This window comes from Melanerpes formicivorus, unplaced genomic scaffold (genome assembly GCF_026170545.1).
Source record: "Melanerpes formicivorus ecotype bairdi unplaced genomic scaffold, bMelFor1.0.p_v2 SCAF_3, whole genome shotgun sequence".
NCBI lineage: Eukaryota > Metazoa > Chordata > Aves > Piciformes > Picidae > Melanerpes > Melanerpes formicivorus.
Genome location: NW_027142355.1, coordinates 35,294,419 through 35,313,501, shown reverse-complemented (window position 1 = coordinate 35,313,501; position 19,083 = coordinate 35,294,419). Strand labels below are relative to the sequence as shown.

General features: G+C 42.3%; 1 long non-coding RNA gene across 1 annotated transcript in view; it reads right to left on the bottom strand.

Moving 5' to 3' along the window:
• LOC137454599 (uncharacterized) overlaps positions 1-14,549 on the bottom strand; it is a 70,675-nt gene extending 56,126 nt beyond the window's left edge. The window contains exon 1 of the long non-coding RNA XR_010990650.1: positions 14,498-14,549. This is a non-coding gene — a long non-coding RNA (uncharacterized lncRNA). The remainder of the gene's footprint in view (positions 1-14,497) is intronic.
• Between the last annotated feature and the right edge of the window lie 4,534 nt (positions 14,550-19,083).

Genomic DNA, 19,083 nt, shown 5'->3' with positions numbered 1-19,083 from the left:
CACACCTTGAGTACTGTGTCCAGTTCTGGGCCCCTCAGTTTAGGAAGGATGTTCAGTATCACTAAGGTTGGAAGAGACCTCAAAGATCATCGAGTCCAACCTGTCACCACAGACCTCATGACTAGAGTAGGGAGGACACTACTGCCCACTGCAGTCTTGAACTCAGGACCTTCCCATTAAGGGTCATATGCACTACCAACTGAGCCAAGTTCCTTGCTGGAACAAGTCCAGAGAAGGGCAACGAAGTTGGTGAGGGGCTTGGAACACAAGCCCTATGAGGAGAGGCTGAGGGAGTTGGGATTGCTTAGCCTGGAGAAGAGGAGACTCAGGGGTGACCTTATCACTCTCCACAACTACCTGAAGGGAGGTTGCAAACAGGCAGATGATGGTCTCTTCTCCCAGGCAGCCAGCACCAGAACAAGAGGACACAGTCTCAGGCTGTGCCAGGGGAGGTTTAGATTGGATGTTAGGAGGAAGTTCTATACAGAGAGAGTGATTGCCCATTGGAATGGGCTGCCCAGGGCGGTGGTGGAGTCACCATCATTGGAGGTGTTCAGGAGGAGACTTGATGGGGTACTTGGTGCCATGGGTTAGTTGCTTAGGACGGTTGGATTGGTTGATGGGTTGGACGTGATGATCTTGAAGGTCTCTTCCAACCTGGTTTATTCTAGTCTAGTCTAGTCTAGTCTAATCTATTGTATAACGTGTCAGTGGCCATAGATGGACCGGTTGCTATGAACCAGAGGAGCACCTGCTGTTCTGCTCATAGGAAGGTGCATCGATCTGGATGTTGTGCAGTTAATTTAAATTTCATTTTTCAGCATCAGTTCTCATTTCAAATAGCTCTACTGAACAGAGTGTTCCTGAGGTTTGGTCTTAGGAGTAAAGACTGAGGCAAAGAAGGCATTCAGTGACTCTGCCATCTCTGCCTCTTCAGTTACCTTATCTCCCATATCATTCAGTAGTGGGCCCACCTTTTCCCTGCTCCTCCTTTTGTCATTGATGTGTTTGCAAAAGCTCTTCTTCTTTTCTTTCACCTCCCTGGCAAGATTCAGTTCCAAAAGGGCCTTGACATTTCTTGTTGCATCTCTGCACTCTCTGGCAACAAACTTTGTTGCCAGTTTACCTCAGTGTGAAGCGAGCCCCTTCTTTTTTGTCTTGCCATGACTTTTAGCCCCTATTCCTTTGCATACACGGAAGAGGGAGCTCCCTCAGGAGCTATACTTCAGGAGTTATACTTCCTGAACTGTCCCTTTGCCATCACCATTAACACTCTTACTCCTGATTGCAAGCGAGCAGAGAAGCAACACACCAGTGAAGGGACAGGGTATCCTTCCACATGTACAGGAGCCTTTGTAGAGGAATCAGCATTACACTACTGTAATGCACTTGATTACACAGGCAATGATCACATGGGGTATCAGTGACCAAGGGGACCCACACCCATGCAGCTCCAGTCTCTGTCTTGACCTTCCTGAGGACCATCCTGGCCAAAAGTCAAAGTGACTTGCTCTGTCTGAGACAGCTCTGGATGATGAAACTATAACAGAAAACTATTACATCTCCTCTTCTGATAAAGGTGATGCTGAATTCTTCTCTCTCCATCCCTTTTTTGATTTTTACCCACAACAAATGAGCAAAGCCCTAAACCAAGAAACCTGACACATCTTTTCACTACTATAACTTCAGTAAACTATTTCACCCTAATTAGGTCATAGTCTTGCCCCACTAGATAACAATGACTAAAAATGTTACAACAAACACAGATGAATCTTCTGTTGGATGGGGGTTATTAATATATATCTAAACTTAATATCTTTTAGCCTGGAGAAGAGGAGGCTCAGGGGAGACATTATTGCTCTTTACAACTACCTGAAGGGAAGTTGTAGACAGAAGTGGGTTGGTCTCTTCTCCCAGGCAACCAGCACCAGAACAAGAGGACACAGTCTCAGACTGCACCCGGGGAAGTTTAGGCTCAAAGTGAGGTGAAAGTTCTTTGCAGAAAGAGTTGTTAGCCATTGGAATGTGCTGCCCAGGGAAGTGGTGGAGTCACCATCCCTGGAGGTGTTCAAGAGGGGATTGGACATGGCACTTGAAGCCATGGTTTAGTAGTCCTGAGGTGTTGGGTGACAGGTTGGACTTGATGATCTTTGAGTTCTTTTCCAACCTTATTGATTCTATGATTCTATGATCTCTATTCTGGTAAGTTCCCAGTTATAATCATCTAAATTTTAAACCAGCTGTCCCCAAGTAAGGAAGCTGATTTATTTCCTTTTAAAATGAAAACCAGACAACAGAGAGATAATATCACCCACCCATTATTTTGTAAAGCTACTCTTTGGAAAGCAATAATATTTGGATATGCTTAGAAGGAAAGAAAAGTCACTGAAAGAAACATTACTCTCACCAACTCCATGACTCATCAATACCTTCCTCTGTGTTTTTATTCTCAGGAGTACAGTAGAAAGCATAAGAATGGGGATCACAACTTTTCTAAAATTTGTGAACACTGAAAAGAAGAAGGCAAGGCAAAGCAAGGCAAGGCAAACAGCCTTGGTGACCAGTTACAATCCTGGAATGCTAGGCAACAGGTCTCACTTCTGGGTTCTGTCAAAGACTTTCTGAGTGACCTTGGCTTAGATAAGTCAAAATCCCTCTGAGCCTGAAGTCTGTATGTTAAGTAGGGATAACACTAATACCTTCTTTTTGAACCTGTAGTTTCTTAGTGTTGTAGTTATCTTCTATAAAGGTCCACATCAGGCATCTAGGACATTACTGATTTCTTATCCAGGTTGACACTGCTGTGTGAGGTAGGCAACTATGACGCAATGGCTGCTCAACAACTTTCTGTGCAATATGCACAGTGTCTGAGCATATCTAAGCTGCACGGGTTCACATACTCATCACGTGGGCAACTGCTTCTGGAAGAAAGAAATACTGACGTATAAGGAGGTTAAGAAATATTTTCTCATGATATTCTAGCAATGTAAGTTAGATCTAAGTGGTTATTAAACACCTAAGCCTAAATTACAAGTCTTGAAACACCATCAGTGACAAGCGGTGTCCCTCAGGGGTCTGTGCTTGGATCCGTGATGTTTAATATCTTCACCAGTGATGCAGAGCGAACAAGTGCACCCTCGGCAAGTTTGCAGATGACACCAAGCTGAGTGAACCAGTTGACAAGTCTGATGCCATTCAGAGGGACCCAGGCAAGCTTGAGAAATGGGCCCATGCAACTTCATGAGGCCACATGCAAGGCCCTGCAAAAGAGTCAGGGCAACCCCCAGTATCAGTGCAGGCTGGGGGATGAAAAGATTGAGAGGATCCCTGAAGGGAAGGCCTTGGGGGTACTGGTGGATGAAAAGCTGGACATCAGACAGCAATGTGTACATGCAGCCCAGAAAGTCAACCATATCCTGGGCTGCATCCAAAGAAGCATGGCCAGCAGATCAAGGGAGTTGATTCTGCCACTCTACTCCACTCTGGTGAGACACCACCTGGAGTACTGTATTCAGCTATGGAGTCCTCAGCACAGAAATTACATGGACCTGTTGGAGTCAGTCCAGAAGAGGGCCATAAAAATGATCAGAAGGCTGGAGCATCTCTCTTATGAGGACAGACTAAAAGATTTTGGGGTGTTAGCCTGGGCAAGTTTCAGGGGAGACCTTACTGCAGCCTTTCAATACTTTATAGGGAGCTTATAAGAAAGATGGGTCAGACTATTTAGTAGGGTCTGTTGTGAAAGGACAAGGGGTAATGGTTTTAAACAAAAAGAGGGTAGCTTCAGTCTAGATATAAGGTAGATGAGAATGGTGAAACACTGGAACAGATTTTGCAGAGAGGAGGTAGATGTCCCATCCCAGAAAACGCTGGAGGTCAGGTTGGACATGGCTTCGAGCAGCTCAATCTTGTTGAAGATGACCTTGCTTATTGCAGATAAGGTTGGACTAGATGACCTTTAAAGGTCCTTTCCTACCCAGACTCTTCTATGATTCTATTTTATCCTGTATGCACCTATGCCTTTGTCAGCACGGTTCTTCAGGACACTATCTGTCAGTACGCTGCCTGCACATGAATCAAAGTCACTAGCAACTGCTCAGTGACCCATGTCCTGTGATATCTATGGTGCCACTATGAATGCTTTCTAGTGCTGCATGGCACATGAACATGCTCCCTACACTGATATGTAGTGGGTGAAGTAGCACAGCAGCTAATATTCTGCTTAGAGGTGGAAGAACAAAGTCCTGTTACACAACAGCTTAGCAATTACAGAAGATAAAGAAAACCTTCCCCCAGATCCCAAGCAAATGCAAACCCACCCCTGTCATCTCTCAGAAACTCCCTGAAGTGGGAGGTAAGGCCACAGTGCAGTATGGGTGTCTCTGAAGAAGTCACACTGCACATGGAATAAGTGATGATCCTATAATTGAAGCACAAGAAAGAGGCTGTGTGAATCTCCAGTTAAGGGGTCACATACATGTCAGGAAGTCAGGACATCTGAATTCCCAAACCTGCTCCAGGTACAACAATACAAGCTTTATGTCATCCATGGTAGAAGAGCAGATGAAGCAGATGTCAAAAACTTACATATACTCACACACATGTATGTACATAGATGTGTCCTAAGAAAAATTTAGTTACTACATATAATTGTTTAGGCTACTACTGAAGGTACCTAACTCTAAGGAACAATCCTGACTGGAGGAAGACTTCACCCCCAATCTAGAGTTTGATCCAAATCTAAGTAAAGAAAGGGGATGCAGAACACACTTTATAGTGAAAAATGTGAAAGCACAAGAACAGATGGACAGAGGTCTGCAACAGCTTCCATGTAAGGAAACAATCAAAACGTTTGGGCCTCTGGGTAAAGATAACTGAGGGATGTGGCAGAAATGCATAAAATCATAAGTGTCATGGAGAGGGTAATCTGGCACAAATTTTGTACTGCATCTGCCAATTCAAGATTGAGGGATATCAAAGGAAGCTCCAAATAAGAATTCAAACTGAACTAAAATGTGTAGATCTCCTGAAATGGGTGGAGTTCCTTGCAAGGAACTAAGTATGATGCTAGAAGTTTATATGGGCTTAAGAGCAGCAATCATATCGCTTCTTCCTATGTTCTTCCCTAGGTATCTGCTTAAGATTGCTGGTAGTTTGGAGGTAGGAATATGTTTTCATTCAGGAAAAAGAACAAAAAGAGTCTCCAACATCATATATTTTAGAGTCATGTTCCCTGGATCTGGAGAAATTACAAGAGTCACCCTAGCTGTAGTGCTAGTGATGAAGCTCGCTCTCAAAAACCACCTTCATGACCAGAATGCCTCCCTGTGAGATAAGTATCATAGCCAGCCTGCTGGGCTGGGTGACTTCCCATTCTAAGCAAGCACAGCCATTCTCTTGTTCACCCAGTCCCATGGTATCCCTGTTGATTATCAGAGCTTAATGATATTGACTGTCAGCATCCACTTGTTTCAGTATCTAAATCCACACACCCCCCTGCTTTGGCATCCACTCGATAGGTATTACTTGCCTAGGAGACACATTGGCATTGCAAGTTTGAGTGCACAAGCCCTTGCTTCTATTTGGAGCTAACAATTAAAGTCAGCTTCACGTTGCTTAGTAGGCAGTCTGGTGTAAGCAAAATGGACCCTATTAGTCTGTTAAAACAGTAAGCTGGGAGCCTAGACAAAAAGAGGAATGGTGTTCCTAAGACCAAGCCAAAAACCTCTGCTGACTGGCAAGTTATCTAGAGGCAACCAACAGGGAATAAATTTTTTTAAGGAATACACTAAGGGCCACCCTCTCTAGGGTATGGACACACTAAATACCTCCAGTTGGTCAAGATGCAGAACTTAAAGTGTATCTGGAACAAGGCATATGTGCTGAAATAAATATTCATCATCAGGGGGCCTACAGGAAGGCTGGGGAGGGACTTCTCAGGATCTCAGGTAGTGATAGGAGTAGGGGGAATGGAATGAAGCTGGAGGTGGGGAGATTCAGGCTGGATGTGAGGAGGAGTGGTGAAGCACTGGAATGGGTTGTCCAGGGAGGTGGTTGAGGCCCCATCCTTAGAGGTATTTAAGACCAGGCTGGACGAGGCTCTTGGCAGCCTGATCTAGTGTGGGGTGTCCCTGCCCATGGCAGGGGGTTTGGAACTGGATGATCTTTGTGGTCCCTTCCAACCCTGAATGATACTATGATACTTTGATATCCAACTGCCTATGGCCTTGTAGCTTTGGATGATAAACTCTCTCCTTACCTATTCTCTATCTAGATCACACAGGAAGGTTCAACAGGATATTCTGGATCTTGCCCTCAACACGATCATGTCTTGAGAGGACATGGTTGTGTTGAAGTTAAAGAAAGAGTCTGATGAAAACTTAATTAAAGTAGAAGGAAGTAACTCCATTGTACACCCTACTCTCAGAATATATGAACCTTATGAAGTCTTGAGTTTTTGTGAACCTAAGGGATTTTAAAACTCTCTGAGGGCTTACAAAATTAATTTGGTCTTTTTTTCACTCTGTCATTTAAACTCCTAGTTTGTTTTCTTTCATATAAGGATAATTCAATTTTTCAAAACCACAAAAAATGTTTTTCTAGCTACAGACAATCATGTGCAATGTATTAAGGGCAGAACAGCCTCCAAGTCCAAGGTTTGGCACAGTCTCAGTCCTGAAAGAGACTGAGAGATTTTTTTTTTTGCTTTTGCTTTTCTCTGCTGTTTTCCCAGTGTGTCTCTTTCTTTCTTCACACAGTCAGCTCTCTGCTTCTTTTCTCACCTTATTTTTCACCATATATAATTCTGTCTTCTACCTTTATCACAGGCACCCTTAAAGAGATAAGATGTGCTCCCATTAACACTGAAATCAACATCAGAATGTTTAATGACTAGTATTTCAGCAGGTTTGAAATCTGTCAGAATGCTTTAGCCCACATCTAATAAGAACAGGATGTCCATGGATTATTTCCAGCACTCTCTCTTGTGAGTTTATCACTTCTGATTCAGAAGCATGGCATTTTGAATAGCACCAGGCCAAACCTTCAAAAAGTATTCACTCAAATTACAATTTTAACTTGTTTGGGTGCCTTTGTGCTCCCTTATGCATTCATTCAACATGAATATGCCAGTGCATGAAACGAGGACTGAACTGGTCAGAGTTAAGATGTTAATTTTAACTAAATACACACAATATTCAAGAGTTGAGAAGGACCCAGAGATCAGAAACTTTTGTTAACAAATTTAAGATAGCTGTAAAACCCAAAACACTACTAAACATTCACACAGGTACATGTCAATGAACTGCTCGGCACAAGTATTGAGCGTTCTTCTTATCAGAGACAGAGTTGAATTAATGGTTCATTCAGCTACTCTGAAGTAACAGCCCAGCCTCCAGGGCCACTAACTCCTGGCACCAGGAGGAATTCTAAAACTAAACCCAGCTTCTATTCTAAAACCAGCACCAGAACAAGAGGACACAGTCTCAAGCTGTGCCAGGGGAGGTTTAGACTGGAGGTTAGGAAGAAATTCTACACAGAGAGAGTGATTGCCCATTGGAATGGGCTGCCTGGAGAGGTGGTGGAGTCACCATCATTGGAGGTGTTTAGGAGGAGACTTGATAGGGTGCTTGGTTGCATGGTTTAGTTGATTAGGTGGGTTGGATAATAGGTTGGATGCAATGATCTCAAAGGTCTCTTCCAAACCTGGTCTGGTCTATTCTATTCTATTCTATTCTATTCTATTCTATTCTATTCTATTCTATTCTATTCTATTCTATTCTATTCTCCTGTGCTGGAGCTTCTATCTCTTTCTCCTTGTCCTATCCCAGGGTGCAACTAAGCAGAGCCTGTTCCCTCTCTCTTGACCCCCAGCCCACAGACATTTATACACATATATTAAATCCCCTCTCAGCCTTCTCTTCTCCAGACTAAAAAGCCCCAGGGCTCTCAGCCTCTCTTTACAGGGCACAGACTCCGATCCCTTCATCATCCTGGTGTTTTCTGCTGGTATCCAAGGAGAAAATTCACTCTTGGAGTACTTTTGTTGCTGTTAAAACTTGTTATTTTGATCTGAAAAGCACAGATTTTTCTGCCAAGCAAATTGATACTTCTGGAAAGGTTTCATTGTAGTAGTCACCATTGTGCTCTGTTTTCTGAAGCATTGGTGGGTTTGTTCTTTATGCATGGAGGCAAAGCAAACCATGAACTGCAGTGGGGCATTATGGAAGACTGATGGAAAATAAAGTTAATTTAAAATCCCCTCCTTTCACCACCACCTCTCCTTTCCCACCATATCTGCCCCTTTTCTCCCCCACCCACCCTATTTCTCCTTTTTTCTCCTCAAATCCCAGAGCACCTGGGCTCTGTTGCAGTCTCCTCCCACCTCAGGTGCAGCCACTTGGCCCTTCCTGCCCACTCCTCTTTTTAATCCCCCCCAGGAAAGGCAGAAGCCCTAAGCTGAGCCCATCTGGGCTGAGGATCCTCCTCTCATCAGTGGTGAGTGCCTATGGTGCACACTGGGTGATGGTGGTGGTGACAACAAAGGCCGGGGGGCCTGGTGGCCCCCCGGTTAGGTAGGGCAATGATTGATGACCACTCCAATATCATCTGTGGGTGATGTCGGGGCTTCCTTACTGGGGCTGAGCTCCTCTGTGTGGTGTCTTGGCTGGTTGAGGGTCTTGCCCCTGGCCCTGGGATGAGTGTACAAATGGTGGTGGTGGAGCAGGAGCTGTTTAGGCAGGGTGGAGGAGGATGGTGTAATTATACTTTAGAAAGTAAAATACATGAGTTAAGGAATTAGCTGTCATTAGAATTCATTAGCCAGGCCTTGTCACAGCCATAACGCTGTTTCTGACGTTACCTACTGATATCCTTGTTGGTAAGGTCAAGTCTCTCCAGCTCTGAAGCAGACTAATTTCATCAGGAATGGATTTTTAGCTTGTCTTGAAGTTCCAGCACACAGAGAGAATTCAGATGCTTCAGGTTCTCTGAATTTAAGATTTCAATCTGATTTTCACCAGCATGTAATTCCTCCAGCAGCTTGCAGGAAGGCTGCAGAGGGACTTTTCATAAGGGTGTCTAGCAATGGGTCTAGGGGGTATGGTTTGAAGCTGAGGGAGAGCAGGGTTAGGCTGGATCTTAGGGAGAAGTTCTTCAGTATAAGGATGGTGAGACACTGGAATAGGTTGTCCAGAGAGGTTGTGGATGCCCCCCTCCCTGGAGGTGTTCAAGACCAAGTTAGATGAGGCCTTGAGCAACCAAGTCTAGTTGAGAGGCATCCCTGCACGGGGAGGGAGGGAGGTTGGAGTGGATGATCTCTAAGGTCCCTTCCAGCCTGAGCCATTCTATGATTTTATAGGAAGTGTTTAGGAGGAGACTTGATGGGGTGCTTGGTTGCGTGGTTTAGTTGATTAGGTGGTGGTGGATGATAGGTTGGACGCAATGATCTCGAAGGTCTCTTCCAACCTGGTCTGTTCTATTCTATTGTTATGGCACATCATGCACATCACCAGTAATGTCACACACCTCAAATCTTACCTGTCCTCCTGAAAAAGCTGCTTTAATTCTAGGAGGTTTACTTGATATTATTCACCCTGGAACACTGGAGTAACATAATGTTTGTGTGAAGGATGGAGCTAGAGCCACTGGTTTCTAAATGGCTTCCTTCCTCAGAGACAGATAATTCAAAGTCCCAGAGCATCTTCCAAGACGAAGAAAGGCATCTCAAACATTTATAAAACAACTTCCAAAGAATAGCAAATAAGGAGCTATTAGAAGCATAAGTTTCACAAGTGACATTTTTTTGTGCAAAGGTGCATTTTCATAACAGCTAATGCTTTTGTGCCTGAGCCAGGCTTGCACAGAAGATGTAATTTATTAGGGTTTGGGGGTTTTTTTGAGTCACAAAATGTAGAGTAGTTCACAGACTACAGTAATTCAAATTTCCATACTTTGAAAGACTGAAACTGCTTCTCCAAACTGTAAAATACAAACCTGTTCTTATGCCCTAATGCAGAGCCTCGTGCCTACCTGATTGGCAGTGCTGCTGGCTGCTCTGCACTGGCTTAAATATCCAGGTTAAAGAAAAGAGCTGTGCATTGATCTGGGCCATCGATTCACTGATCTGTTGTATTGATTTGTTTCACACATTCATATACTCGGGAACATCAGAGCTACTGCCAGAAATCAAGTAAGTAGACTTTGGATCTCAATTTACTTTTCTGGTGCACTTTGGAAGGAAAAAAATCTGACAATACCAGCCAGTCTACTCACAGCTTACAGGATTTTAAAGTACAGGGATGAAGCCACTATTACTGACAGCAGAGTTAGCATTAGCATTTGACTATTACTGTGTTGCCTAGAAGTCCTTGGCAGAAATTAGGGTTCTGCCTGCCTAGATGCAGCAAATAGGCCTTTGTGAAGAAGGTCAGTTTTAACTACGATTATTAGAGTTAACTGTAATCAGAACCACTGCTGAAAATAAAACTTGGAAGAATCTTGGACCCACATTCAAGCTAGCTGCTCTGGCCACTTCTGTGGTAATCACTGAGTCTGCATTCTTGAAACCTTTAGTTGCTAACTCTGGCTTGAAACTGCAACTCCTTTTCCTGTCAAAATCCCAAGACACAGCATCAACAGAAACAATGAAGAAGAGGATGTTATTCTACTTCAGAAAGCATTAATTGAATGCAGAATAAAGATAGAGGCTGAACTTTTTAGTAAGGAAGCCATGGGGTGGGCTAATAGTGCAGGCAGTAAACTGCCTACGTATGAAAGGTTACTTCCTTTTCTCTAGAAGCAAAGAGGTGGCTGTAAGCACAACAAATGGTAAACTAATATGAACAAAACAGAATTTAAAAAGAAAGTCACCGTGGGGTAGTTAGAGTCTTGTCTCTTAAACAGTTAATAACCATCTTGCGCTGGCACACTTGCGTAACCTCGAAACTCTTCGTTATTGAGAAATGAACACAGATTATTTACTTTACAAATATGACAGCCATATTTCTGTATTACTTCACAAAAGGTTCTTCTCCTTTACAAAATGCCATGACTCCAGTAAGCAAACAATACAATTTTGTTAAATAGTTACCCAACCTCACATGCAAAGCAATAAACCTTGTGATCCATAGCCCTTGTTCCATAAACTCTCCCACAAATAAATGTCTTTTGACAATAATGAAACAATATCTCCCATCCCCCCCCCCCAGAGTGAATATGTGTTAGTTCTGCAGCATTTCTGTGCTGCAATGAATCTACAGAGGAGACTTGAGGTGGTGGCACAGATTTCACAAAATATATTAGAAAATGCTTATGTTGTAAATTCCTCTGTGCCCACAAGTACAAGGGACATGTAGCAGCTTGATGCTTTACTGTAGGAGAACCTGAAACACACATGTAAAATAAGGAAAGAAAACAAACGTTTTGAAGGACCTGATCATGCAAGTTGTTGAGTCACCACCAATGATTTCCATGGGAATATTCGTGCCTAAAGTTAAGAACATGCTTAAGAGCTTTGCTGAGTCAAAGCCAAAGAACTCAGCTTCTCACAGCATTTGTATTTCCCCTCATTGGAAACCACGATGATCCTGACACTTTCCTCAGCTGTTACAACTAGTTGATGTGTTCTAGATGTGAGTTAGAACAACGTGCTTTCCTTTTCACTTCGAAACTCCAACCCAAGAAGTAAAAAACAGAACACACTTATTTATGCCCAAACCCAGAGGATTAATTTTAAGTAAGCGGTACAATAAAAAATGCCTATCAATGAAAATCACAGCAGTACAAATAACTGTTTCCTAGAAAATTCTTGAGTGACTGGAAGTGTTGAATGAAATGTGCTTCTATTTTTTTTTTTTCCCCATAAATAATCCTGAACTGGTAACCTAACCCATCACAAATTTGAAATCACTGCAAATAAGCAGAAACACAGTTCTTTACCTCAGGATGAAACTGCTGCTCGGCACGAGAATGACATTTTTTTGCTGTATGCCTAAATAATTTAAGAAAGCTCCTGCTCTGCCTAACCTGAAAAATAACTCCTTGACACATTATTCTATTTCATAACCAATTAAAATGAATACTTTGGAGTGTGTGATTTACCATGTGATTTCTCTGATTGCATTTGATCTGCCTGACCTTTTCAACAAAAGGGGAAATTAATTTATCTGTGGTGAAAACATGACTGGACTCTCAACCCTGCCATACCTTCTAGAATCTATAAGAACATTTTGTGTCTAGGTTTTACAACTGTGAGTCACCTTCCTAGCACAAGGATGTCATCATGTTTATGACACCGTTTTCTTTTTCTTGCCCCAATTTCCGTTCTGGCTTTAACTGAACCGTTTGACCTTAGACTTTCCCCACTGCTTCCTGTGTTAAACTCATGGTGCTAAGAACTCTTTACTGATCTCTTAACCTCTTGCATTCGTGTTTACTACATATTGCATAGTCATTATTAAAATCAGTAACATTTTCCTGGAAACATCTAAGGTCATTGAAATATTTTGGACTGTTGCCTGTTAATAATCTCCCTACAAAGAGGACTGTAAATCAGCGCTTGGGCAGTTGAACTGTGGTTGTTGCTCCTATTACTGGTGTTCTCAAATGACAAAGATTCTGTTGCAACACGAGGTTCACAAATACAGGAAGAAATAGTACAAAAGAACTCCCTGTTACCCAGAACATCCAGGTTTTCAAACTCTTTAACCAAAACGACACATGACTTTCAATGAACAGTGTTGCAATGGTTCTCACACTCTTGGCCAGGGTCAAAACAGCTGGGTTGTAAGAGGGTTGTGTTTTTTTTTTTAACAAAAGTCTATGCTTCAATACTTATGCTTCTAAGTAGAAAATTTCAAATGCAACTGCCTACAATAATTAGGTTTAATACTGCAAACCTCATACTGCAATCTATTCTAGATCTTAAAGCCAAAGATAAAATTTGGATGCTCTTCATTTGGCATGGTGAAGAGCATAGTAAATGTGCATACTTTCAGATTATATGTCCTAAAAATGTCCCATCTGTGCCCAGTTACCTGCACAGTCTTCCAAATAACTTTTATAGAACATTTATTTATCCTAGAATAATTTCAGAAATTATTGTTCCAGTGGTTGCTTTACTAGTCACTGGCTCCAGCAGCAAAACCAGTTTTAGAAGACTTCAGCAGCAAAACCAGTTTTAGAAGTCTGGGCTTCTCCTCTTTCACCACAGCAGTTTGCCACCTCCTCAGCGATACTGAGAGAACTGTGGTAAGGCTCTGAGAGAGTGAGGATTGCTGAAATTATCTGAGGTACCAGTAACCCTGAAGAGGCTAATACATTCTGGTATAAGGGCAGGAATGAGAGATGAGCAAAAGCAGCACATGAATCCTTGAACTGACATTATCTTCATAACACAAACTGACAACCCAAGAAATATGCTCCTGCGCCTGGGGAACAGCTATGGAAAGGTGTGAAGAATTCTGCTGCAAGCTCCTAACACCTTCAATGAAAGGGAGAAGGCATCAAGTCTAGCAGCAGTTGAGACATCTAAGGCAAGCTAACCACAGACATTAAAGATGTTACCCCCGCCCCAAACTCCACAAAATACATCTAAAAAATTCCTCCCTTTCTTGGGATTGCTTGTTCCTTCAGATGTTGTGAAGTTGCTATTTCACTGAGACTGCTGTTAACTTTCAGGTTTTTCTTAACTGAAAAATGGACTGAAAGTGAGGCTAGGTTTAAAGAAAGCTCAGAAAACTTCTTTGGTTGTGGCAGACCCAGTGCCAGTGGTTACTCACTCAAACTTCCCCAGCTGCTTATTCAGGCCTCACCACCCATCGCAGGTGAGATACCTGCACTTTCCTATATGCTGGTGTCACTGTGTGCTTAGTCTTCTCTAACCCAGTTCTGTCAAGGTTTTATATATATATATATATATAAATTCCCTCACTATGAAGCATTTAAACTTACTTAAATCATTTTGACAGAATAATGTTAATGAGTAACCAGACATTCAATTCTGCTGGAGGCTGGGGCTAGGGAGGAGGACAAAAATTTCCAGTTGGAAGAAAGTGGCAGGCAGGTGACAACAGCCTGGATAAATCAGTCCTTGCACTCCATCACAAGCTGTCATATGTAGGATAGTCTCATACTGGCTAGCAAAGCAGGACCTAAACTTTCAGCTACTCCTACCTGATGCTTTTCAGACAGTCTACAGCATCTGTTACTGTTGAAGGCAGCACAAGAGTATCGAAGTCTGGGCAGTATGTGGATTTTTTTGTGTGTAAAAGATTAAAAAGTAATAACCCCAAATTAAAACCATATAAAGTTTCAGCTTTTGTTTACAATCATAAAGTATAAAAATGTGAAAATATCCATTTAAGCTTCAACTTCTCATTTCAAATAACAATACTCCTTGTAATGCTTTGAATGAGAGTTGCAAAATTAAGGGGCGAGTTGGTCTCTCAGGGTTTGCATTTCCAAACTTTAATAAACCACGGACAGACTACTGTCTTACCTTATTGTCTTGGATTTCTCAAGTTCCTTTTTCCACCATGTTTCAGTTGTGGTCATATGTCACCGATTTGGTAACAATATTTGCTCTCTTTCAGCCTAGTCTTGTACTGTGCAAACCTTGAGTTAAATCCAGGCCAGTTCATTCAATATTTGGCTGTGCCAGAATTGGATCTTTTCGATGGTAAAAGTCACTTATTTGTTCTTGCATTTGAGATAATACAGATGTGATTCTGGTTTTATTATCCTGATACAAGGCGATATCACTCGGCCAAAAGCAATATAACACACTATAAAGCACTATAAAGTGAAATACTGCTTTATATCAGGCTGTATTTTTGTTCATTGAGTAACACATCAGCAAGAATCAGGCCCTCTGAATAATTTATACCTCAAGGGAAAATCACCTGGCTGATGCATCATTCTTTAGTGTAATTTTTCCATGTCTTACTCCTTTTAAGGGAAACGCAGGGCAACACTTCAGAAACCATGTAATCCATAGCAGGTGAGTATTTGGTAACTTTACTTGCACTAAATAAGCAAGCACTCCTAAAGAGCACTTGGAAAAATGCAAGTTTGGTCTCAGGAATCCTGCCATATCATACCTACATCAAGGGAGTTATACATAAGTGTGCGTTATTTTTGCAGCTAATTTCAAGGTTGATGAGCAGGCAAAACATATTTGAATGTTTGTTTGTAGATCCCTGCCTTTTCATATGCTGAGCTAAATGACACCAAAAAAAATGTAAGTACCAGTGCAGTTCAACCTATTTATTTTCTCATAACTGGCCTTGGAAAAGAGTGTAATTATTGTTAGCAAAAAGAGGCTAATTCATCTTCATCAGAACTTTAGATAAGCAAAGCTTTTGCAGGAAGTTTTAAGGAAGAAAAGCACTTTCCACAGCAAAATATGTTGCCAAAAGATCGTTCTTGTAAAGTATCTATTTACTGGAAGCTACTGGGGAAAAAAAAAAATAATAACTGTGATAGAAAATTTAGCTTAAAACACATTAAATTTTGACAATTTTGTGTGAAATTCAAGTATACTTCATTTTCATGGACAAGTGCTGATGAAAATGAAAAAAAAAAAAAAAAACCAAAAAATCCTTGTCAGTATTAAATATTTAAAAAAAAAAAAAACACAAATCTAAATACATAGAATAAACCAGGTTGGAAGAGACCTTCCAGATCATCACATCCAACCCATCAACCAATCCAACCCACCTAAACAACTAACCCATGACATCAAGCACCCCATCAAGTCTCCTCCTGAACACCTTCAATGATGGTGACTCCACCACCTCCCCAGGCAGCCCATTCCAATGGGCAATCACTCTCTCTGTATAGAACTTCTTCCTAACATCCAACCTAAACCTCCCCTGGCAGAGCCTGAGACTGTGTCCTCTTGTTCTGGTACTGGCTGCCTGGGAGAAGAGACCAACCTCTGCCTGTCTACAACCTCCCTTCAGGTAGTTGTAGAGAGTGATAAGGTCACTCCTGAGTCTCCTCTTCTCCAGGCTAAGTAATCCCAGCTCCCTCAGTCTCTCCTCACAGGACTTATGTTCCAAATCCCTCACCAACTTCGTTGCCCTTCTCTGGACACGCTCCAGCAAGTCAACATCCTTCCTAAACTGAGAGGCCCAGAACTGGACACAGTACTCGAGGTGTGGCCTAACCAGTGCAGTGTACAGGGGCAGAATGACCTCCCTGCTCCTGCTGGCCACACTGTTCTTAATGCAGGCCAGGATGCCATTGGCCCTGTTGGCTGCCTGGGCACACTGCAGGCTCATGTTAAGCCTACCATCGACCAGCACCCCCGGGTCCCTCTCTGCCTGGCTGCTCTCCAGCCACTCTGACCCCAGCCTGTAGCACTGCATGGGGTTGTTGTGGCCAATGTGCAGAACCCGGCACTTGGATGTGTTCAATCTCATGCCATTGGACTCTGCCCATCTGTCCAGCCTGTCGAGGTCCCTCTGCAAAGCCTCTCTACCCTCCAGCAGATCAACTCCTGCTCACAGCTTCGTGTCATCAGCAAATTTACTGCTGATGGACTCTAACTTCTAAAAATTCCCATTTATAACACTTGAGTGGGGAGAAAACAAACAAACAAAACACAACAACAATAACAAAAATCCAACTGAAAAGAAGACAAAACTTTTCCAAAGTTAAATTTATCATTTCTTTTCCACGACTAAGAAAACATTTGCACCACAGTTTACTCAGAGCCTTACAGCAGCCCTCTTTTTATTTAGACAAATTAGACTAAACTCCATGTAATTATTCACATAACAGTTTAAACGATGGAAAATACTAAAATGAAGTTCCAGTATGCTTATGCAGGGCTGATTTCTACATTCATGAACACAATGAGGGAGAGACCGTATCAAATATAATTGTTTGTGTGGAGGAGGCACTGGTGTCTAGAGCTATTGTCTTTTCAGCTTTAGACCTCATGACGACCTTCATCAGCACTGTTGCGGAAGATGCTCAATGCTCCCCAGGGCCTGGACTGTTTAACAAAGCTTCAACCCTTTCAAGTCATGGCATATTGGCAGGATAATTCTCTCTTCACAGGAGCTTCAGTAGAAGAGTCATTGGCAAGGATGTTTCACACCCAGGATACAGGATTGGGAACTTTTCAGTATTTTCATGCAATGGAATCCATAGCACTCCTAACAGCTTTGCAAAGGATGCAATGCTTGGAAAAGCTGTAAGCCCTGCACGGCAGTCACTGAATTCAGAAGGATGAACCAAAGAAAGAGAAAAGATGCATCACCAAAATAAGATGCATGTGGTCATTAAACAAATAGAACACGTTTCACTGGGGGCAAATCAAAAGCACAACACTTGGGAATTATCGATTGAACAAATCTAAAACAAGGATGACTGAGCAGCAGTTCCACAAATGGGATCAGAGGTCACAGTGGGTCACAGACTGAACATGCGTCAGCAATGCCACAAGGTTGCAAGAAAAGCAAACATCATCCTGGAAAAGTGTCAATAGGAGGGCTTCATTCCGATAGAGTACTGTCTTCAGTCAGAGGCATCCTTTCTGGGAATACCAAGGAAAAAAATGGAAAGAGTACAGAGGAAAACAGGTAGAGCTCCCTGAGCTTGTGAAACATGGGAAAGACCAGGCTCCTCACCATCTACAAATGAGAAGTCTGCAGGGATACATAATAACAGTCTTCAGACATGTGAAAAGGCTACTGCAGAGAGACCAAAGAGTAGTGGACTGCAAAAAAAGGAAGAACTGAACAAATCACTGCCATGAATGATTTAGGTATCCTTACATATGCCTTGAGAACAGAAGATGGACTACAGAATCACAGAATCAGCAAGGTTGGAAGAGACCTCAAAGATCATCAAGTCCAACCTGTCACCACAGACCTCATAACTAAACCATGACACCAAGTGCCACATCCAATCCCCTCTTGAACACCTCCAGGGATGGTGACTCCACCACTTGCCTGGGCAGCACATTCCAGTGACGAATGACTCTGTGAAGAACATTCTCCTCACCTTGACCATAAACTTCCCCTGGTGCAGCTTGAGACTGTGTCCTCTTGTTCTGGTGCTAGTTCCCTGGGAGAAGAGACCAACCCCCTCCTGGCTACAACCACCCTTCAGGTAGTTGTAGACAGCAATGAGGTCACCCCTGAGCCTTCTCTTCTCCAGGCTAAACACTAGTTGACTTTCAAGGGCTACTTCATCTGTTTTCTATGATTTCTTTAATGCAGCATTCAATAAAACCTGTTAATTGCTCCAGAAGCAAAATACAAATATATCAGTGTCTTTGGAGAATTCTTTTTCATTGTATGTTCAAGTTAATCTCTTACTCCTCAACCAAAAACTACTACCTCCAAATTTAAGTAAAAATCCTACACCAACTGTGAGAAAACGTAGAAAGCAGAAAAATGACTTCTTGGGAATTAATAGAAGCTTTTTCTAAAACAGGGGGTGGAAAAATCAACACAATAACAAGTTGATTGCTCAAAACATTCATGCATTAATGACTGCATTAATGCCTGACAACTGTACATGAATGCTGAAGACTTTTATAAGACCTGCTTCATGACAAAATGAACCAACAAGCTTTAGCAAGATAGCTATTTCCTTTGTAGACACAACATTTTTGAATAGTCACCTCATTCTTCAAAGCCATTTTTTTCTTGGAATGTTTTTTTCCCACAGGAGAATTTTAGCTACAGAGTTAGAACAGCTTAATTATTGTAACCATTCTACCACCACCCCTAAAAGGAAGGAGACTGGCTCCTTAGGGTGCCAATTAACCAGAACCTGCTCTTTGGACTCCAGGGTGGGCTCAGTGTTCTCTTCTTTTTAGTCTGGATAAATTCTAACTGAGGTTTTATTTGAATTATCCCATTGCTTGGAAACATATTTCCTGGTATTGTCTAAGTTCATAGAAGAAAAGAAGGCAACGTTTTGTGTCAAATACAAGTACAGAAAGGAGCACGTGTCTGTCATTGATTTCATCGACAAGCACTTGGGGAAGGGAAGGGGAAGGGGAAGAGAACTGGAAGAGAAGGGGAAGGGAAGATCACACCATGCTGTATTTCTTCTCCTCTT